This window comes from Mirounga angustirostris, unplaced genomic scaffold, assembly GCF_029215605.1.
Source record: "Mirounga angustirostris isolate CCGP_5_RB_7025 unplaced genomic scaffold, mMirAng1.0.hap1 SCAF_7, whole genome shotgun sequence".
NCBI classification, from domain to species: domain Eukaryota; kingdom Metazoa; phylum Chordata; class Mammalia; order Carnivora; family Phocidae; genus Mirounga; species Mirounga angustirostris.
In genome coordinates, this window is record NW_026991715.1 from 108,573,384 (window position 1) to 108,597,130 (window position 23,747).

At 42.1% G+C, this 23,747-nt stretch overlaps 1 pseudogene; it reads left to right on the top strand.

Annotated features, from left to right (window-relative positions):
* Positions 1-388: 388 nt before the first annotated feature.
* Positions 389-13,518, top strand: LOC123835502 (methylosome subunit pICln-like; annotated as a pseudogene).
* The last annotated feature ends 10,229 nt before the right edge of the window (positions 13,519-23,747 follow it).

A 23,747-nucleotide genomic window follows, 5' to 3' on the forward strand; every position in this document is an offset into this window, starting at 1 on the left:
TCATTTCTTGCTCATGCCTCTGAAAATCATAAGCAAAACTTAAATTGTTCCCCAAAATGGATATGAGGTAACCACTAACCAATTTTCTGTCATTTAGGAAAATTCTCCCATTGGAACCGATCACTGTGAAGAATAGTCCCAGCCCCGCACAACACAAGCTGTTTTCTGACCCTAGACGTGTCCGCTTCATTCTACATTTTGGTTTCAGTGCTCCTGGTTTGTAAACTGTCTTTTTGGTGGGTGCACAATAAACTTTTACTAATTACTACTTCGGTGGTTGATTCATTTTACTTCTGGTTTTTTTTTTCCTTCTGAGCTTCTGACAATGGTTTATCTGAAATTCAAATTTAACTGTGTGTCCTGTTTTTGTTTGCTACATCGCAACGCTATGGCCTATGGAAACATAAGGCAAAGTAATGTCTACAACCCCAAGGTCATGTCCTCACTTACCGGTCCCTGTCCTGCAGGTAGGAACACCATTCTAAGGGGCGGTGTGAGTCACCTGTGACCCCATGGCCCAGGGTAGCACTCTAGGATGCGGCGGAGCCAGAGAATGGAAGGAGCCAGCCCCAGACGCATGTGGTGGAACAGGGCCCTTCTACTCCCCAGGTCCCCCAACTAGCTCAGATTTGTAGATGGCAGGAAAACTACCTTTCACCTCACTAAAGACTCTGTTAATTTGTTCCCCATTAAAGCAGCTAAACCAATATCCGAACAAACGCAAAATTATAAATGAGTTTTGGTAATTTAGGTGTCAGATACATCGGAGAGCCTCAATCCATGTTTATTTCCTCTTGTCCTCACTAACCGAGTTGCCCCAAATTTCAAGCCATGTTTGGCAGGAGTGTGGCATCTGTGTCCTTCCCTGGCAGCTCCTGATGCCCTCCCAGGGTGGGGCTGCAGGAATTCAGTTGCAGCAGAGGTGGGGTGCTCTCTTGGCCTCTGAGGGGGATGCTTCAGAGTTCCGTATCACGTCGCTCTGAGCTCTCCAAATGGGGTCATCTCTGGAAACCCAGGGAGAAGAGAAGGAACCCAAGGTCCTTCTGCACTGGGGCTCCCCTGGCTCAGCCACAGTCACAGAGGCCCAGGGCAGGGAGGAGCCTCCATGGCCTCTGGAAGTTCTTCCCTCCACTGCCCAGAGCGCGCTCCCCCGCACGTTCCCATGGCTGGTCCTCTCCCTCATTCGGCGCGGCTGCAGTGTCACTTCTGGGGAGGCCTTCCCTGACCAATCCCCTGTCACCCTCCAGCTCCTGGCCTGGCCTGGTTTTTCTCTATGGCATCTATCACTTCTAATTCGTTCTTATATACCTCCAGGTTTATTGTCTGCCGAGCCCACTGAAAGGTAAGCTCCCTGAAGGCGCGAGATCTGTCTCATGCTCACTGCTGTATCCCCAGCACCTCAAACAGTGCTCGGCAGTGAGGAAGATGCTAGATAAACATTTTTGAATAAATAAACAAATAGAAGATAGATATGGTTACAGATACGGACGCAGACACAGATAGAGATATATCAGGGTCACCAACGAGTCAGACAGATTTTACCAGTGGCTTCCTTCCAAAGGGTGACCGGAAAACTGACAAAACCTCCATGTGCACAATGATGTTGAAGCTGATGCTTCACTAGAGAAAACTCGGCCTCTTAGCGTAAGGCTTGCCTCCCTGTTGACTTAGGAACCTCTGCCGGGTAGAAGTAGTGTTTCTGCAGAATGTTAGCACTAAAGCAATCTGAAGTTCAAGCTCCTGGTGGGGAAAGGGACCCAGAGAGGGGGTAGGGTCATGTGGACAGTACCAACTGAGGCCTGCAAAGCACAGCTTACTTTAGCAAGCATCTTCTCATTCTTGTTTGTACTTTGCTCTGCACAACAGTTCTACTGGGCAAGTGGTGGCAAGATTGGTGGTGTTATAATTACCTTTAAATATAGTTTGTTAGCCTCCTGAACTGTGCATTTCAAAATGGGCAAGATGGTAAATTTCATGTTATGTGTATTTTACCACAATTAAAAATAAAAAGTATATATATATACAACTATATATGTGCATATATAGTTATTAACGACAACCTTATTTTGCACATGAACCACATAAAGCTCAGGGAGGTTGTGACTTATAAAAGTCACACTGCTTGGGACTGGAGAAGCTAGCCTTAACATCAGGACTTTGGAGTCCAGCTCTGGACCTCCTCTACAAGGGAGATTGAACCTTCACTCCACAAACATGCCAAGAACCAACCTCAAGCTAGAAGATCAGTGCTCTGAGCTTTCCAAGGAGACTTCTTTTTTTTTTTTTTTTAAGATTTATTTATTTGAGACAGAGAGAGTGAGCAGAGGGAGAAGCAGACTCCCTACTGAGTGGAGAGCCTGACACAGGGCTCAATCCGAGGACCCTGAGATCATGACCTGAACCAAAATCAAGAGTCGGATGCTTAACTGACTGAGCCACCGGGTGCCCCATTCCAAGGAGACTTCAAATATGCTGAGATCCATCACAGCTGGTCATGCCACTCCGCTTCAGAGGCCAGCCTCTTCCATGATACCATGCCGAGGGATGGCTGATCCAACAGACAACAGCTCAATATAGATCATGTGTCATTTACTCTCATTCTGTGATGATTAATTTGTTCGGGGACCAAGAGAGTTCAGTGGTTACATTAACATGCAAAGAAAAATTAAACATTTATGCGTCCTTTATCTCTTCATTTCTAGATAAGTCCTGTCAGTGTCTGCAAGAGATATTCTCATTGACATTGTTTATCTGTTCAACTTGACACCAAATTACACTTGAGAAACAAGAACTAACACACCGCAGTGTTTTTATACGGAAGTGGTGACTACAGGGGGCCAGATATTAAAGAAAAAAATATCTAGCCTGAGATTCTAGCGTAGCATAAACTCAGTGCAATATGACACCAAGAATCAGGCCCAAACAGGTAGGAGCTTAATAAAGTCTTCTTGGAAAACCCCATCTGGGTCCCTTGAGCCCCAGTTTAATATGCAGCATTATGCTGGGGATGCAGAAGGGTTCCATCTCATGAGCCAGCTTTGCTCTGATGTCCACATCACTGTGTTGAAAAAGAGCCAGAGCAGGGCTCAGGTTGTTAAGCGTCTGCCTTTGGCTCAGGTCGTGATCTCCATGTCCTGGGATCGAGCCCTGCATCTGGACTTCCTGCTCCAGGAAGAGTCTGCTTCTCTCTCTCTCTCTCTTTCTCTCTTCCTCTGCCTCTCCCCTCCTGCTCATGTTCTCTCTCTCTCTCAAATAAATAAATAAAAATCTTAAAAAAAAAAAAAAGAGTCAGAGGCCTCATTAGAAGAATTACAGTTATAGCATGGAGCAAATGGTCAAATGCGTGTCTTCCCATCCTCCACCAACTCTCCCACTTGACTTAGGTCATGCTTCTCTCGTTCAGATGGGCTGCCCTGTGTCCACGCAATATTGGGCTTCTCCAGGTAGGGCAGCAAAAAGTTTCACTTGCAACCAGAGACCTGCAATGGAATCTTAGCTCCATCATTTACCACTTCTATGAGCTTGTTTTCTCATCTCAAAAAAGGGGATAATAATATTGCCCACCACATAGGACTGTTGTGTGACTTAAATGAGGTAACACATGCAAAGCACCAAGTGCAGAGTCTGGTGGCAATAAGAGCTCAGTGCACATGATGATATTAGTAAATGCCCCACGATGTGTGCGCTGTGTTAATCACATAGCACACTTTCAGTATTGATTAGCAGTTCTCAGGGTCATGAGGATAAGGGATCTTTTAGTTGATTTTTACTGTATTTTATTAAATACTAGTTAGAACTTATTGAGCACATAATATGTGCTAGCCCAGTTGCAAGTGTTTTTATGTGTCTTAACTCATCCGATCTTCATACAGTTGGTGGGGGAGCAGGAACATGCACCCAGACAATCTGGCTCTGCTACCTGCCCTCTTAACCATGACCCTCACTGCTACTGTCAAGAATCAGCTGTTACTTCTTTTGTAATCAGAAAAACTTTGTAGTCAGAAAAACTATTTTTTAAATGACTTAAGATGTTAAATACTCATTTTGTTGAAAGGTTATCAACTCCTGTCCGAATCTGTAAGAACCTCAAGACTGAGAGATTGACACTTCATTTATTTCAGATAAAGTTTTCCTGAGAACTACCCTACAACCCAGCAATTGCACTACTAGGTATTTATCCAAAGGATACAAACATAGTGATCTGAAGGGGCACCTGCACCCCAATGTTTATAGCAGCAGTGTCCACAATAGCCAAACTATGGAAAGAGCCCAGATGTCCATCAACAGATGAATGGATAAAGATGTTGTATACGTGTGTGTGTATACACACACACACACACACACACACACAGGAATATTACTCAGCCATCAAAAAGAATGAAATTTTACCATTTGCAACAATGTGGATGGGACTAGAGGGTATTATGCTACACAAAAATAAGTCAGTCAGAGAAAGACAAATACTCCATGATTTCACTCATATGTGGAATTAAGAAATGAAACAGAGGACCTTAAGCGAATGGAAGGAAAAATAAAATAAGATGAAATCAGAGAAGGAGACAAACCATAAGAGACTCTTAACTATAGGAAACAAACTGAGGGTTGCTGGAGGGGAAGGAGATGGTGGGATGGGGTAACTGGGTGATGGGCATTAAGGAGGGCACATGATGTAATGAGCACTGGGTGTTATATGCAATTAATGAATCACTAAACTCCACCTCTGAAACTAATAATACTCTATATGTTAATTAAATTGATTTTAAATTTTAAAAAAAAAGATGCTATGGAAAATAGAAGAAATGATGTCTTCCCTTCAGGGCCTTGTACATGTGGAAAGTGAATTCTTATTGCTAATAGCTGACATTCATTTAGTGCAGACTGTGTGCCCAGTCACGGTGCTAAAAGCTTTGCCCACATTGCCTCACTTAATCCCCATAACAAATCGATGAGATAGGTACAATTAATATCCCCATTGTGCGGGCGCCTGGGTGGCTCAGTCGTGAGCTCAGGTCATGATCTCAGGGTCCTGGGATCGAGCCCCGCATCGGGCTCCCTGCTCAGCAGGAAACCTGCTTCTCCCTCTCCCACTCCCCCTGCTTGTGTTCCCTCTCTCGCTGTCTCTCTCTGTCAAATAAATAAATAAAATCTAAAAAAAAAAAAAAAAAAAATCCCCATTGTGTGGAATGAGGAAATTAAGCCTCAGGGTTCCAAGAAGGAAAATCTGCATAGGCTAACTGCCACGTGGCTGCCACAAGCAGGGATTTCTGTCCATTTTTCTTTTCCTCACTATCTTAAAAAGCAGGCCACTTGATAGGTGCTTGAAACATTCCTGGCAAAGTGAATACCAACTTTTTAATACATTGCCATCACTAAACAGCAGTGCATTTGCCAGACATCAAACTTTACATGGGCACACTTACAGAGCTAGTGAGTTTAAAAGAATCCCACTCTCTGAGTTTATGGACCTCTTCTTACACCCTCCCCACCAACACCTCTGTTCCCACCTGCAGTATTTGAAGATGGGCCTGAAATGGAGAAGACATGCCGTCTCTCTGCTCTCGCCTGCTAATTCTCAATTTCAAGATGTTCTATTATACCTGATTTATGGCCTGACAGAGCTCATTCTAGCCCACAACCTTGAGCTTGTAAAATGCACAGGGGAAATTTACTAACGACCATGTTCATCTTACTGAATGGTAAGGATTTTTTTTAAGGGAAAAAAGCTCAAGAAGCAGGGACATTTCAAACAGCCAATTATGAATAACAATTGTTTGATAGCCGAGTGCAGTAGATCTTCCAGCTCATTCGGTTTTCATCTAATTAAATCTTTCATTTCCACGGGCAGCATGTGGTACATGCTTGTGTTTGCTTTTGTCAGCAGGATATAATCAATAGGAGAAATGTGGATGCATTTCAGCATTTATTAGCAGCTCAATTGGAAGTTGTTTTATTTTAATAACATCCTTGCCTTCATTCTGTTCAGGGTAAATCGACAGCTTTGATGGATAACAGATGAAAGAAAAATGGTTTACGTTATCCCATTAAGAGTAAAGAAATCAGAGAATGAAAGGAAGCTGAGAGAGAAATTGAAAAACACTTTAAAGCTGCATTTTCTTTGTTACAAAACAAAAGAAAAACAAACAAAAATGCCTGCCATTCACTCCAAAAGATCATCAAGTCTATTTGCTTTCAGCTAGATATACCTCCCAAGACCATGGCGATAAATTCCCTTTCTGAAGCTTTCTACCGCTTTTATTTGCAGCTCATAGTTAATTATTCTTGGTTAATTTCCCCTGGAGCCGCAATACAGGTAACAAAGGGGCGACCCAGTACAAAATGTCATTTGTTCACCAGAAGTGAATCCAAATGCCCAAATGCTCCCATCCTCATATAGCAGGCACACTGGCAGAGAGAGGACACCTTAACAACAAACATGGATGCTCCACAATGATGAGGCATTCACAAGAGGCCACTGCACAGCATGATCAATAGAATTTGAAGTGATCTGTGGGCCAGAAGACCGCTCTTTGGAAATCCTACCTGGTATCGCCAACCATTCACTTGACAGCACCATGTGAATATCTCTCATCTAAAAATCTGAGTGTTTTACCACAATGAGATACCACTTCACACCCATTACAATAGCAACTATCCAAGAAATAAATAAAAAAAAAAACAAGTGTTGGGGTGCCTGGGTGGCTCAGTCGTTAAGCGTCTGCCTTCCGCTCAGGTCATGATCCCAGGATCCTGGGATCGAGCCCCGCATCAGGCTCCCTGCTCCGCGGGAAGCCTGCTTCTCCCTCTCCCACTCCCCCTGCTTGTGTTCCCTCTCTCACTGTGTCTCTCTCTGTCAAATAAATAAATAAAATCTTAAAAAATAATAATAAAATAAAATAAAAATAAATAAATAAATAAAACAAGTGTTGGCGAGGATGTGGAGAAACTGGAACTCTTGCACACTGGGTGAGAATGTAAAATGGTGCTGTAGCCACTGTAGAAAACAGTTTGGTGGTTTCTCAAAATATTAAATATAAAATTACCATATGATCCACCAATTCCACTTCTGGGTATAAGCCCAAAAGAAGTGAAAGCAGGGACTGGAACAGATTTTGTACACTCCTGTTCATAGCAGCAATGTTCACAATAGCCAAAAGGAAGAAGCAACTCAAATATCCATCAGCGGGTGAATAAATAAATAAAATGTGGTATATACATAAAACAGAATTATTCAGCCTTAGAGAGAAAACTCTGACACATGTTACAGCACGGATGAAACTTGAAGACGGTGTGCAGAGTGACATAAGCCAGTCCCAAAAGGACAAATATTGTATGATTATCTGAGGTTCCTAGAACAGTCGAATTCACAGAAATAGAGAGGAATGGTGGCAGCCAGGAGTCATGGGGAGGGGAACATGGAGTTTGTGTGTAATGGGTACAGTTTCAGGGGTAAGTTGAAAAAGTTCTGAGATGGATGGTGGTGATGGTGGCACAATGTGAATGAATGCCACAGAAGTGTACATTTAAAAGTGGTTAGGATGGTAAATTTTGTTACGTATATTTTGCCACAATAAAGATAAACAATATTTTAACCCTCAGATAAAGTTGTCCTTGGATAGTTCCCACCTGGGCATATAGCACATCCATTTATCCAGTCGCTCAAGCCAGAGATGCAAGAACCAACCCTGATACCTCCCCAAGCCCTGGTCACCCCCAGTGGAGTCTACTGCCTAAATGAAAGCTCCATCAGTCCACTTGCTGCCATGTCCTGCCATCTCCCTGAGGGACTGTCCTCTCTTCCCTGGATTCTCTACTGACTTCCTACCCAGTCTCTGGGATCAGCCCAGGCCCCGCCCCCTCCAGGCCGTTCTCCACCAGCAACCACACTGAGCTTTTACAGACAGACACCAGGTTCTGTCGCCGCTCACCCCCAAAGCTCCCGCTGCCACGGAGAACCAAATGGGGGCTCCTCCCCAAGCCTACCAAAGCCCTGAAGCTGGGGGACCCCCCCGCCGAGGTCTCCCTCACTCAGTACTCCTGTGTCTCTCTGTACACATCTCCACTAGCTCCTCAAACTCACGAGGGTCCATCATCACGCAGGGCCTTTGTCCATGGCACCCCTTGGCCGGGAACATTCTCCCCTCATTGTTTGCCTGGCCAAACACTCCTGTGACTTCAGGCCTCATCATAAACGGCATTCCCTCAAGGGTTCCTCACGGATGTCACACTGCAAAGAGCCCCCTGCTCTCCTCCCATGCCCTTTCTTCTTTGTCCCCATGGCCCTTTTTACACTTCTATATTTGTATAATCCTCCCCACCTGGGGGACCGTGAGATCCCTGAGGGCAGCACCCATGTGTGTCTTGAACCGTATTCCCAGCCACTCAGTATGATGTCTGGCACCCAGTAGGTACTCACTTGTCGGGTGAACCAATAAGTAAAGGAATGCAGGTTCTTTTAGGTCATGCAAACAGTGGGAAGCAGAAAGCCTGCCTCTGACCCACACAGCCTCCACGTTTTACTTTCGTAGAGAGTCAGGCAGGCCTGTGCACCTGATCTGAAACCCACCCCACCTAGCCAACCCACATACTTGCTTCCAACCACTAGGTGTTGGACAGACACACCCAAAGGCCCTCTGGCAAAAGGGCCTGGCTTTTCCCGGGAAGGGGATAAAGATTTAAGCTTGTCGCCTGTCGAAGACAAGGTACCTGCTTGAGTTATTTTCTAAGATGATACAAATTCGCTGACAAGTGCCGCCCAGCTGTTCCTCTTCCTGAGTTTTCCAGGCACGCTGCCTGCTGTATTAGTGAAGAAATGCCTTGAAACAACATGACATCAGCCATACAGATGGAATGTGAACGTGGGTCTGCCTTTGTCAAAACCCCCAGAGCAGCCCTGAACCCTTACCTCAGTGGCAGTGAGAAAACCTCGGCTCCCACACGGGTCTTCCCCACTTTGGCAAGTCGTCTTCCCCGAGGTAATGCTCCACCAAACAGTAACTTGGATGATGGCCAATGCTACAGTGATTATTATTGTTATTATGGACTCTATTTTATTCTCATTTAATTAGTAATTATTTTAGATTACATGGCTGAAGCGCTGCTACAATGAGTGTTTCCTGGCAGTCAAGGGTTAATTCTCCATCAAGGCGGAAATATGGGCTATTTTGAGTTCAGCCATTGCAAGCTGTACTGATGAACGCCTCTCAGCGCCGTACGGCACAGTCTAAACCCAGTGTCTCTTTACAACAGTAGTTTCACTTCTATTACCATTAAGAAGAAATATGTAAAGACTTTTCCCTCCGAACAGAGCTCCCGTGCTGGCAGGCCCTGGAGTATCTGGGAGAAGGAAACCCAGCAATCCTGCCTCACCCATCAGAGCTAGCCCCTCTTGGGTCTCCCTAGGGAGGCCAGGTTTCCAGCTAACATTCAATTGGCTATAAAACACACACGTCTTATGTTGGAGTTGACGCCTAATGAATCCAGGAACCAACCGCAGTGATATCTGAAAGCTGCGTAGCTAGAAGGTGGGTGCACATGAAGCAGGCTGTCTCACACTGTTTTTGCATTCCAAACATTTAGGAGTAGCCCTATTTCCATAAATAAATATGCTGTCTTCAAATCACCAAATCTAGGGGGAAAATAAGATGAGCCCTGGAACCATCTTTTTGTGTCATGAAGTATGGAAGTGCCCAATGATGAAGAAATGTCAAGAGGACACAAGAACCAATTTGAAGTGGCTTCCACTGAGTCTGAGAAGTCGTGAGCATTTAAATAAATAATGATTGTAACAGATTAGAACCGCTTGGATAGAGTAGTACCCCATAAATCCAGACTGATAGAAACTGAGGCATAAATAAATGAGAAGAGAAAGCTCTTCTTTACAGCAGAAAGATAAGTAATAAATGCAGGAGAAATGATGGTATTAGAAAATCGCCATTTGGTAACCATTATAGTAATCTATTCATCAGGAAACATCAATGGATGCCAAACTCTAATGGGTGAGAGGCTTATGCCGAAAGAGGTATTTACATAGTTTAAAAGTATCTCCTCACAAGATACTTATGAATCACAAAAAGACTTTATAGTAGAGACACCTGGCGGGCCCCAGCATCATCAGTGATCAAAGTTAAAAATACCAGTAACCAAGTAGACGTCATGTGCCACCGGGTAGGGTGTGATGCAATAAAACACAGTATCTGTGACCTTCTAGCCCAAGCCATTGCCTGAGTCTAACCAAATTGAGGGAGAGTCTACAAAATGACTGGCCTACAATCTTCAACCCTGTCCATGTCATGAAACACGGAATTACCAGATGAGCCAACAATTTCACTTCTGTGTAAATACTCAAAAGAACTGCAAGCAGGAACTCAAACAGATATTTGTACATCGCGTTCACAGCAATCAAGAGCCAGTCGAAGCAACCTAAGAGTCTACTGCTGGATAAACAAAATGTGATGTATACACACAACGGGATAGTAATCAGCAGATAAACAAAATGTGATGTATACACACAATGGGATAGTAATCAGCCTTAAAAAGGAAAGAAATTCTGACACATGCTATAGCATGGATGAACTTTGAAGACATTATGCTAAATTTATAAGCCAATCACCAAAAAAGACAAATACTGTATGATTCCACTTACTTGAGGTACCTAGAGTGGCCCAATTCATAGACAGAAAGTAGAAGGGTGGTTTCCAGGGGCTGAGAGGAGGGAGAACTGGGGAGTTCGTGTTTAACGGGAACAGAGTTTCAGGTGGGTAAGACGAAAAGTTCTGGAAATGGATGGTGATGAAGGTTGCACAAAAATGTAAACAGACCTAATGCCGCAGAGCATACACTTAAAAATGGTTAAAATGGTAAGTTTTGTGTTATATCTATTTCACCAGAATTTTTATGAAAAAGAATTCAAGCTTTGGAGTCAAAATTGGGTTCCAAGGGCAGGAGGAAATTTTTGAAGGTGATGGATAAATTTATGGCACTGATAGTAATAATAGTTTTGCAGGTGTATACTTATCTCCAAACACATCAAGTTGTACACACTAAATATCTACAGCTTTTTGTATGTCAGTCATGGCTCAATAAAGCAGTTTTTTTAAAAATCTGGGTTCAAATTCTGACACTGCCACTTACTGTGTGATTGTAGGGAAATTACTTAGTGTCTTTGATACTCAGATTTCTCATTTGTAAAACAGAGACAAGAATAGGATTGGCATGAGGCAGAGCCTAATAACTTTAGCACAGTGCCTAGCACATGGCAGGTATTAGATAACATTAGTACATCTATAAGTGCCCAGAGACATGAGATAACATGCCATCCATGTTTAAGAGAACTAAAGCTAGTTTGGTATGGTTGGAGGATGTGGTGACATGGGAAGATTTTAGAATGAAAAGTAGGTCTTTTGTGCCAAGATGTTCTGAGGCCTGTGAGGGGTCACTGGAGGGTTGTAAACAGTGCAGGGAAATATTAGAGAAGGAGACAGAGAGGGAAAGAGGTAAATATGAAGCTCAGTTGTTTTTTTTTTTTTAAAGATTTTATTTATTTATTTGAGAGAGAGAGAGAGTGAGCACGAGAGGGGGGAGCGGGAGAGGGAGAAGCAGACTCCCCGCTGAGCAGGGAGCCCGATGCGGGACTCGATCCCGGGACTCCAGGATCATGATCTGAGCTGAAGGCAGTCGCCCAACCAACTGAGCCACCCAGGCGCCCCTATTAAGCTCAGTTTTAAGAACACGGACATCTGATTATTTCACTCAGTCTGTTGGCTTTCTCTTCTCCATTAACACCAGTAATTAACACCAGTGGCTTAAGGGAAAAGAAACCATGCCACATTTAACACTCTCACTTTGCACCCCACACCCTATGAGAATGGGGAACTCCGATGTAAAGAAGGAACTAGCCACATTATAAAGTCAATTTAGGCTTATGCATGAACTCCAAAAAGACTGCTCTCTCCTTACCTCCCCCCTTAATCACTGGGTGGAGGGCACAGAGGCTTTCCACCATTTTCTCCATCTGTTCTCTGCCCCATGCCAAGCTTTATTTAGACCTTGAACATCTGTGAGGAGCAGAGCTGGGTCAGAAGACAGTTTTGCTCAGGTTACAACCTGCACCATTGGATGGTCCATGTCACACAACTCCTCTCATTTCCACATTCTAATGCGCTCATTTCCACGACTAACATTTAACATCATTCTAAACAGTTGCTCTCCATTAATTTTTCTCTCCATCCATAAGCCTTAAGTTATTATGTGAAAACTCAAAGTAATGAAAGTAGCCAAAAGAACACATTTCTCCTGGCTAAGCTGTATTGTTGACCTGCTTCTGCCCGGCCCTTTAAATGAGATTTATTTTGGGGGCGCCTGGGTGGCTCAGTCGTTAAGCGTCTGCCTTCGGCTCAGGTCATGATCCCAGGGTCCTGGGATCGAGCCCCGCATCGGGCTCCCTGCTCGGCAGGAAGCCTGCTTATCTCTCTCCCACTCCCCCTGCTTGTGTTCCCTCTCTTGCTGTAACTGTCTCTGTCAAATAAATAAAATCTTTAAAAAAATAAAAAAAATAAATGAGATTTATTTTGAATTTAACTTTTTTTTCTAATTACCTAGGTAATATATATTCCAACCTGAAAATATCAAAAGTATAGAAAAACACAAAAAGTAAAAACAAAAGTTGCCTATAATCTTATCAACCTGATGTAATACCCTTAAAATCTGGGTATATATCCTTCTAATTTTTTTCTAGTTTTCTTTCTATGCATATATTACTTATTCTTTGTTAAGTTGGGCTTGTGTACGCACTTAAAAACTTACCTTTCAAATAATAGCTCTTACCGGGGCAGGACGAGGGGAAGCAGTTGTGAGCTTCCTCCAAAGTTTCCCCGAGACCAGCTTGGCTGAGGGGCTCTGGCCGTAGCCAGATACCGAGGTGGTGCTGATCAGCCAGGGCCTGGGCATCAGTGCCCTTGGCATTGCTGGGAGCTGCCTGTCTTGATTAGATGGTTCTGGATTAGGATTCTCCCTGGAATATCCCACCATTAGTTTGCATGTGGTGTCCAGGGACCTAAAATGCCTATCCATGAGAGCATTTGTATGTTATGGTGAATGCCGAATTTGGAGAAGAATCACAAGAATCTGTTGCAGAAGAAGAAGACAGTGATGATAATGTTGAAGCTACTGCTGAATTTAGGTTTGTGCCTAGTGATAAATGGACACTGGAGGCAACGTCCAGGCTTTGCATCCAGCTCCTGAGGATGAAGATTCAGATGATGACCATGGAGAAGAATAGGATATGGAAGCACCTGAACAAGGGCAGGGAGACATCCCTACATTTTACACTGATGAAGAAGGACTATCCCATTTAACACACTGGGGAGATGACAAAATGTGCTTTCTCAGGCTGTGAGCAGCCAGTATAACATGGCTGGAGTCCGGACAGAAGAGTCAGTAAGAGGCTATGAAGATGGCATGGAGTAGACCCTACAACCAACAGTTGCTGGCCAGGTTGAGGATGTAGATGGGGATCACTGAGAAGGATTTATGCTGCTGTGGGATTCTACTCATGAATGTAGGAAAGACCTTGGTGCCTCTTCTGTGGAGTGGATGTTGATGAAAGTCTTTTTCCTTCTCCAAAACTTACCTGAGCCCGTTCTTTTTTGAGACAGACTATATTGAGACAAAAAGTTGTCATGAGCAGAAGAAACTATGACCTTTATTAATAAAGATGAATTAACTTAACCAAGAGGGCATCTGTAGTTTATCATCTACCCCAAACTTTCTGTGTATAGGTCCCCTCTCAGGGGACCTCCAGTTCCTACCTTCACTCTACGCATCTTCTGTAACCCAGCCGGCCCACATGCTGAGACTGCCCAGGCGCTTGGAGGTGTAGGTAGACTGGATGGGAAGGAGGGAGGCTGAGTCTAAGATACACCCCTTTAGAGCCTAAGGATCCCCCGACCCCTTAAAAAGAAAGACAGAGATCTCAGAGAAATCCTGGCCTCTGCTCATTCTCCACAGGGTCTTTTTACTAATTTGGGACCCAGATAAGTTCACTCGGGCATCTTTAGGGAGCCTCTTGAGAAACATCCCAGCCACATATACTACCACTAACACTAGTGCTTCTCATGGCTTTGCCTCCTTCCACCACGTCTCGCCAGTCTGTTTTGTTATAACCTCTTAGGTTATAGCCTTCAATGGTTAACCTCTTAGGTTGGTTTCCACAACAACAAGTGAAACTGGGATGATGTCCTCAGAGTACTTCAGATGATCATTGTTTAGTCTTCGTAATAGTTTAACAAATAAATTTAGGTTTTCTATAAAAATAAATTAAATTAAATAATAGCTTTTATTACATTCCAGAAACTATTCTTGGCACGTCATACATTTTATGTGATTAATAGCATACGGTGAACATATCCTTAATGTCATTCAAAATTATTCACGCATGCTTTAACGGCTGCCCTGTGTGTTTTCCGAGCCACGGCATCCAGCATACAAGCTGCAGCCCGCGCCAGCTGCGGGACAGGCATGGCGTAAGAGCTCCCTGGAGTGAGAGGAGCCTTTTCTAAGCCACACAGAGGTGCCATTTTGGCTAGAAAATGCCCCAAAAATAACATAACCTAGCCAGTTCCCCATCACTGGAATGTCTCCAGTCACTTCCAATTATCACTATTATAAATATCTTTGAGCATAACTGGTTAAATGAAAGAATACGAAATTTTTGAGGCTCTTGTTGCTGAACTGCTCTCCTACCAAACGCTTCAGAGTGCTCTCTTCTCTCAAGCTCCTCAATACCAGATGTTTCCGTTCTCTCTAACCCTAGACAACTGAATGTGTGGCAAGTGCACACTTTTAGTGTGCAACTGTTTGATTACTAGAGAGGAGGGATATTTTTAAATGCTTATTAGAAGTATGTATTTCTTCCCTTAAAAATGGTCTATCTGGATGCCTGCGTGGCTCAGTCAGTTACGCGTCTGCCTTCAGCTCCGGTCATGATCCAAGGGTCCTGGGATCGAGTCCCGCATCAGGATCCTTGCTCAGTGGGGAGCCTGCTTCTCTCTCTCCCTCTGCCTGCAGTTCCCCCTGCTTGTGCTCTCTCACTCTCTCTGACAAATAAATAAAATCTTTAAAAAAAAAAAAAAGGCCTATCTATATTCCTTGCCTATTCTGCTATTGGGATATTGGTCTTATTGATTTTAAGGGCTCTTTGGATTTCCAGAATGTTAACCTGCCATGTACTTTAAAAATATTTTCCCCAATTGCATATTGTCTTTTGATTTTGTTTTGATACTTTAAAATTTGTATGTCATTTTTAATGTGAGAGTAGTTGAATCTATTGATCTCTTCCTTTATGGCTTCTGCCTTTACTTTGATGTTTAAAAGGCTTTTGCCATTCCAACTCATATTTCACCATTTGTTCATTTTTTTATTAAACATCTCATATCGGTAATCTAGGTCCTTTTAAACTGCCCTTGGTTTATAAGACTCAGAGTCTGTTAACTTGTGCTAAGCCGTGTGGCTTCTTTGGCTAGCAGAGCATTGGATTGGGAGTGGAGACTCAGACTAGGGAAATAGGCGAAATTAATCTTCAATAGACTTGGCCTCTCTGTGCCTAAATCCTCTATGTGTAAAATATAGAAAATTACATTTGGACCCCAATTTTACCTCTTTTTTCCTATTATAAAATATGGCACATATACAGAAGGCTGCACAGTGATAACTAATCATAAGACAACTGTCCATGTAACTGTCATCTGTATTATTGAGATGGAGATAGAGATGGAGGGGAAGAGGTGGGGAAGGAAGGGGAAGAGGAAAGGGGGAAGGGAGAGAGAAGAGAGATTCCTGCAGCAGGTCCTTTCTCAAGGACACACTCCCCTTACGTCTTGGCAATCACTATCCTGTGTATAATCACTGTGCTAAGGTCTTTACTTCCTTGTTGTGCTTTATGCTTTTATCCCCTATGTATTCATCACCTATATTTCCCACATATTAACGGTTTGATTTTTTCATTCATATCTATAATCTATTTAGAATTTATCTTCTTTTATGATGTGAGAAATCAAAGTTATTCTTCTTCAGATGGTTTAGTAATTATTGAGGTCCTGTGTATAGCACAATACTTTCTTCCTGAACCAGGTTTTTATTTTTTTTAATTTTTTATTTTTAAAAATTTTATCTATTTGTGCGCCTGGGTGGCTCAGTTGGTTGAGCGACTGCCTTCGGCTCAGGTCATGGTCCCAGGGTCCTGGGATCGAGTCCCGCATCGGGCTCCCTGCTCTGCGGAGAGCCTGCTTCTCCCTCTCCCACTCCCCCTGCTTGTGTTCCCTCTCTCGCTGTGTCTCTCTCTGTCAAATAAATAAATAAAATCTTAAAAAAAATTTTTTTTATCTATTTATTTGATAGAGAGAGATATAGTGAGAGCAGGAACACAAGCAGGGGGAGTAGGAGAGGGAGAAGCAGGCTTCCTGCCGAGCAAGGAGCCCGATGCGGGGCTCAATCCCAGAACCCTAGGATCATGACCTGAGCCGAAGGTAGACGCTTAATGACTGAGCCACCCAAGTGCCCCTTTCCTGAACCAGGCTTTTAAAAGTCAGGTTTCTTGGGATGTAATTCATCCTTTTTAAGAGTTTAGTTCTATGAATTTTGACAAACACATGCAGTTGCGTCGTCACCCCCACAAGCAGGACACAGAGATGGAGTGTTTCCGTCATCCCACAAAGTTCACTTGCGCCCTTTTGTAGTCAGCCCCCCAGTCCCACACCCCAGCCCCTGGCAACCACGCATCTGTTTGCTGTTCCTACAGTTTTGCCTCTTCCTGACAATCGACCTCATATGAGCATACAGCATAGAGTCTCTTGAGTCGGGCTCCTTTCACTTAGCATGATGCTTCTGAGATTCATCCATGTTGTTGCTTGCATCAGTAATTCATCCTTTTTATTGATGAGTAGTATTCCGTGGTATGGATGGGTCAAGAATTATAGGTTCAATCTTTCACCATTAAGGTTGATGGTAGCTATAGGGCTTTGGTAGATGTCCTTTATCAGACTGAGGAAGTTCTAGTTTGCTGAGAGTTTTTTATCACAAAAGGATGTTCAATTTTATCAAATGCCTTTCCTGCATCTACTGAGCTCTGCATCTCTGTCTGTCTGCCCTGGGAGTAAGAGACTTCACCACCCTAGAGACTTGAAGCTTTAGTTGACATAGTGAAAATTGTCCAGTGAAGTGGACAGGGCCTCGTGCCCCACCTCACTTTGAATCCTGTGAACAAGTGAATTTGCTGCCCCACCCCTGGGAGCCTAAGGCTTTTGATTCCTACGAGAGAAGAGTCCAGGGAAGTACATGGCATTTTGTGTCCCCAACAACCATGACCTGCCCCTCCCCTGCCTGCACCTCTGAGGCGGGATGGAGAGAGCACTACTTGTGAGCACCTGATGGAAGTCTGTGGGAAAGCATCTCCCACTGAGGCTGAATTCCTCAGCTTCCTCAGCCACTCCGGGTGAGCACACTAACACACAGGTGGATGCTGACAGGGTTACGCTTCGCTGCTTTCTTACCCCCGCAGAGAGTGGGGTGCCTCCGCCTTCTATGAAGCCCACCTCACCTCCGAGGGATTTGGGTCTCTTCTGAAACAGCTGACTCGGTGGCCTCACATCCTCATCTTCCTCCCGGGCTCAACAAAACTCATGATTTTGGAGTTTACCTGTCATTTCCTCGTTATTAAGGCAGGAGTGATGTGCTTAACAGCTTTCTATATCTGAAGCAGAAGCAAAAGAACATTTAAATCCCACCTTTATCCTATACCAAATGTATATACTTGAGCCTGTTTGGGAGGGGGCTATTTTTATTCTTATGCAAGAATCATGCTACTTTGATAATAAATCTTTCTTTCTAGTGGTGTAAGTCACCCTTCAATCTTCCAAAAATTCTTCAGCCTTTTATTAATCTTCCCAGGTGACCTTAGAATTATATTGTCTAGTTAAAAAAAATACTTTTGACATTTTTATTAGAATTGAAATGGCAGAATTATTGAGTTATGCCATCCAAGAATGTGCTATGCCCTACCATTTATTTAAGTCTTCACATCTCCCAGTGAAGTTTTAGTTTTATTTATATGGGTTCTACATACTTTCCTTATGTCGTTTATTCCTAGATATTGTCTATTTTAGCATCTAAATGCCTTTTTTAAAATTGTATTTTCTAACTAATGATTGTTGATTTAAAAGATAAGCATTGATTGTGTATACTGATTTTGTAACCAACTGCCTTATTAAACTCCTTACTTCTAATAATTTTTTGGTTGATTTTCTTGGATTCCCAGGTAGGGAATAATTATATGCAAGTAATAATTTATCTCCTCCTTTCTGAAGATTTTTCTCTTATTTCATTTTGTCTTACTGCTTTCACTCAACTTCTGGGAAATATTAAATGACTATGGATAGCGGGCATACTAGACTTGTACTTGACTTTGGTGGGAAACACCAGAGTTTCACCATTAAGTATGATGATACCTGGGGCAAATACAGTAAATTTGCTTACTCAACAGCCACTCCAGTCCCCTCCTAGATTGCACCTGAGAAAGAAAAAAACAGCCTTTGACATTCGGAAGCTGGCCAGCCATTCAACACTAAGCTATGCTGTTCTCCTGTTGGACATAAACCATCTCACAGAATACCAGCTCAGACAAGGTCACTCTGAGACCATGATTAAATGAGATAAAGCAAGTCCAAACCATAATTTTGTCTAAACACAGACAAAAATAAGTTCACTGTGCCACCCACAAAATACCAAACATACCCCTCTCTTGCCTAAAATAAGTGACTGTTCATTCTTTACCAATGACACCTTTTTTCTCACTCTAGTTTGCCTATATATAAAATGTATTTATTTATTGAGATATTCAATCATAAAATCACACACACACAAACACACTTTCGGATGGCATCCTATGTAGACTGATTCTTTGGTTCCTCGGACCCTCCACAAATCACCCAACCGAAGGCCAAATCCTATAAGGTTCTTTCTAACACCCTCTTGTTGAGGGGTCCCCATGGTTCCCAAGATGTGTGTTCTCCCTCACTGCAACAAGTTAGGAAAACCCACCTTGTTCAGTTATGGTTGTGTTCACGGTAGTCTCTGGCTAGAGGACAAGGACATGCTTTAAGAATACAGAAAGTGAAAAAGTACTTTTCTAGACACCCTTATAGCTAAGGTTCAAGTCATATGACATTCCTGCCAATGATTTATACCCATGAGAGACTGAGAAAAGAAAGAGAACAATCTGAGGTGGTCAAAGACAGAGAGAGTACGTATTCTAGAAAGCACAATGCACGGACACCTGGACCTTTTAGAGCAGCTACAATGATCCTGGTATTGAGTCCATAGCATCATGAGTGGTCTTTCCACTAGAACAGTCCTGTTGTGGTAGAGGGAGTTTTTTTTGTGGCTGGATCATCCTGGTTGCATGTAGCCTTAAAATCTTAGTTCTTAGGCCCTCTTAGAAATCCTTTCAGCTATCTAACATTCTCAAATAATTCCCTTTTGTTTATGTTAGTATATAAGATGTTGGAATTGGAAGCTCGCTGCCCTAGTGTGGTGTTTTACCACTGTGAGAGCTGTCAGGATGCCAAAATGATTACGACGGCTTCATTTCCTTTCTTGAATATTACTCAAGTTCAGCTTTTGGCCATCTCTAGGCCAGAACCATATAGAAAGGGAGATTCCAGGAAATGTAGTTTCAGGTCAACCAAATGAGCAATAGGATGATCCAGCACATTCCTACATAAGATTCTTCATTTTCTCTGCATGCTTTATGCCTCTTTCTCATACCTATTTTTTCATTTGTAATTCTTGATAGGACTCACAGGATCTATCCATTTCAGGAATTTTTTTTTCTTTTCAAAGAACAAAGAGGAGTGTTCCATTATCAAGTAGATTATGTTTAAATTTTCTTAAAAAGAACAAATTTCTAGTTTTAAGGCAGTAGGATTTTTAAAAGTGGCCTATATAATTCTTACTTGGGAGAATCTATTGAGGTCTTCTTTGTGATAAGCCTGGAATCAATTTTACAAATTGATTTGTAAATCAAAGCCATCTGATACAGATAAGTACTCTCTGTAGGGTACAAGGTTTGAAATAGGGACACCTGGGTGGTTCAGTCGTTAAGCATCTGCCTTCGGCTCAGGTCATGATCCCAGGATCCTGGGATCAAGCCCCACATCGGGTTCCCTGCTTGGCGGGAAGCCTGCTTCTCCCTCTCCCACTCCCCCTGCTTGTGTTCCCTCTCTTGCTGTGTCTCTCTCTGTCAAATAAATAAAACCTTTAAAAAAAAAAAATCAATGCACAGAAGTCTGTTGCATTTCTATACACCAATAGTAAAGAAACAGAAAGAGACATCAAGGAATCAATCCCATTTATAATTGTACCAAAACCCATAAGATACCTAGGAATAAAGCTAAGCAAAGAGGTAAAAGATCTATACTCTGAAAACTATAGAACACTAAAGAAAGAAACTAAGGAAGACACAAAGAAATGGAAAAATGTTCCATGCTCATGGATTAGAACAAATATTGTTAAAATTTCTATACTACCCAAAGCAATCTACATATTCAATTCAATCCCTTATCAAAATAACACCAGCATTTTTCACAGAGCTGGAACAAATAATTCTGAAATGTGTATTGAACCAGAAATGACCCTGAATAGCCAAAGTAATGTTGAAAAAGAAAACCAAGCCTGGAGGCATAACAATTCCAGACTTCAAGCTGTATTACAAAGCTGTAATCATCAAGACAGTATGGTACTGGCACAAAAACAGACACATAGATCAATGGAACAGAATAGAGAACCCAGAAATGGACCCTCAACTCTATGGTCAATTAATCTTCAACAAAGCAGGAAAGAATATCTAATGGAAAGAAAAGACCATCTCTTCAACAAATTGTATTGGGAAAATTGGACAGCCACATGCAGAAGAATGAAACTGAATCACTTTCTTATATCATACACAAATATAAATTCAAAATGGATGAAAGAACTAAATATGAGACAGGAATCCATCAAAATCCTAGAGAACACACACAGCAACCCCTTTGACCTTGGCCGCAGCAACTTACTAGACACATCTCCAGAGGCAAGGGAAATGAAAGCAAAAATGAACTATTAGGACTTCATCAAGATAAAAAGCTGCTGCAAAGCAAAGAAAATGACCAATAAAACTAAAAGGCAACCTACAGAATGGGAGAAGATATTTGCAAATGACCTATCAGATAAAAGGCTAGTATCTAAAATCTATAAAGAACTTAACAAACTCAACACCCCAAAAAACCCCAAAAAATCCAGTCAAGAAATGGGCAGAAGACATGAACAGACATTTCTCCAAAGAAGACATACAAATGGCCAACAGACACATGAAAAATGCTCAACATCACTTGGCATCAGGGAAATATAAATCAAAACCACAATGAGACATCACCTCACACTGGTCAGAATGGCTAAAATTAACAACTCAGGAAACAAGATATGTTAGTGAGGATGGGAAGAAAGTTGAACCCTCTTACACTCTTGGTGGGAATGCAAACTGGTGCAGCTACTCTGGAAAACAGTATGGAGGTTCCTCAAAAAGTTGAAAATAAAGCTACCCTACGACTCAGCAATTGCACTACTAGGTATTTATCCAAAGGATACAAAAATAGTGCTTCCAAGAGGCACATGCACCCCAATGTTCATAGCAGCAAGGTCCATAAGAGCTGAACTAGGGAAAGAGCCCAGATGTCCATCAACAGATGGGTAAAGAAAATGTGATACACACACACACACACACACACACACACACACACACTGGAATATTACTCAGCCATTAAAAAAAAAAATGAAATCTTACCATTTGCAATGACATGGATGGACATGGTACTGGGTATTGTGCTAAGCAAAATAAGTCAGTCAGAGAAAGACAGTATCATATGATTTCAGTCGTATGTGGAATTTAAGAAACAAAACAGATGAATATAGAGGAAGGGAAGGAAAAATAAAATAAGACGAAAACAGAGAGGGAGACAAGCCATGAGAGATTCTTAACTATAGGGAACAAATTGAGCGTTGCTGGAGGGGAGATGGGTAGGGGGAAGGGAGAACTGGGTGATAGGCATTAAGGAGGGCACTTGAAGTAATGAGCACTGGGTGTTATATGCAAATGATGAATCACTAAATACTACCACTGAAACCAATAATACACTATATGTTAACCTACTTGAATTTAAATAAAATCTAAAAAAAAAAATTTTACTTGCATACACAAGTGTGACTCACCTACAAATATTTCTTCTCTTCCATCCATTGTATTTGCAATCCATTAACAGATTATTTCATATAACATATTAATATTAACCTATTAACAGATATTTCCAACATTATATATATGTCATTATATATATAATATGAATTCATAAAAATATGAATATATTTATATATATATATATAAAACAGAATTCACAGTAGGCTGGTTTGACGTCAAGATAAAGAAACCTCTTTCAGATAGAGATCTGACCCTGGACAGTTACATCAAAGACAGAGACTTAAGAAAAGGAGCCCAATCCAGAAGTGTTAATAATGTCACCTAGGCAACTTTTTCCTGCTTTGGAATCTGTCTGAAAGCTCATCTACTCCAAAAACATTTCCTATTTTAAACCTACATATGCAATTGGGCCCATCCTAATCAACTAAAATCATTATTACAATCTCTATATTAAAATTAAAAGAAAAAAGTCTACTATTTTTCATCACCTACAGAAAAACTCACCCATTTTATTTTGGAATGTTTACAGTACAATTCACGTGTCTTTCCCCTTGGGCTTAGTTGGAGCCTTACAAGGTTTGGTAAATTTGAGTCAGCTCCAAAGACAGCATTTTCTCCATCCACATCCCATATCCATCTTAACTTGTGGAAGAATGAAGTGGTCCTCATGTTCATACTGTTAAAAACAGAACCCAAGTTGGCATTCTAACACAACTCTTTACTGATCTGTATGACATCTGTCGTTTTTACCCTTTCCCCTCATTGTATCTCCTTAAGGACATAAACTTTCCCAAAAAGCACTATTTTTCAGGGCACCCTGATGTCTGCCCACATAGCCTCGTCCCTCCCCTTCCCTAACACTCAACACAGTAAACCTTTGCAATCACTGATTTACAGTCTCCATGGGGCAGGGCTGTTTCCTCTTCTGCTGCTTAAATCCTCAGCACCAGGCAAATAATGGTTGTCCAACAAGTTGGAAAAAAAAAAAAACACAAAAGCTAATCACTTTTTAAAACTCTATCTTATGTTAGAACTCAAGAGGAAGGAGGGTAGTGACTTGGATGGGACAGGAAGGGGACTTCAGGGCTGCTATCATGTTCTAACCATCAGGTTACTTGAGCATGTTCATCAGTTGAGTAATTAGTGCACTTTCTGAATGTGCTACACTCCAGCAAAAAAAGTTCAAGTCTATCATTATCTGATGAAGCAGGAAGTTATAAGCATTCAGATTGCCATTAAAAATAATTAACAGGGGTGCCTGGCTGTTTCAGTGGGTAGAGCATGCAACTCTTGATCTCAGGGTCATGAGTTCAAGCCACACATTGGGCATGGAGCCTACTTTTAAAAAAAGAATGATAATAATAATTAACAGACATTGTTTCTGAACATGTAAAGTTAAACTTCAAGAACCAAAATATTCGTTTATGTCAGAAAATGCAGTCTTGGTGGGGTTGCTGGGCTGCCCGGA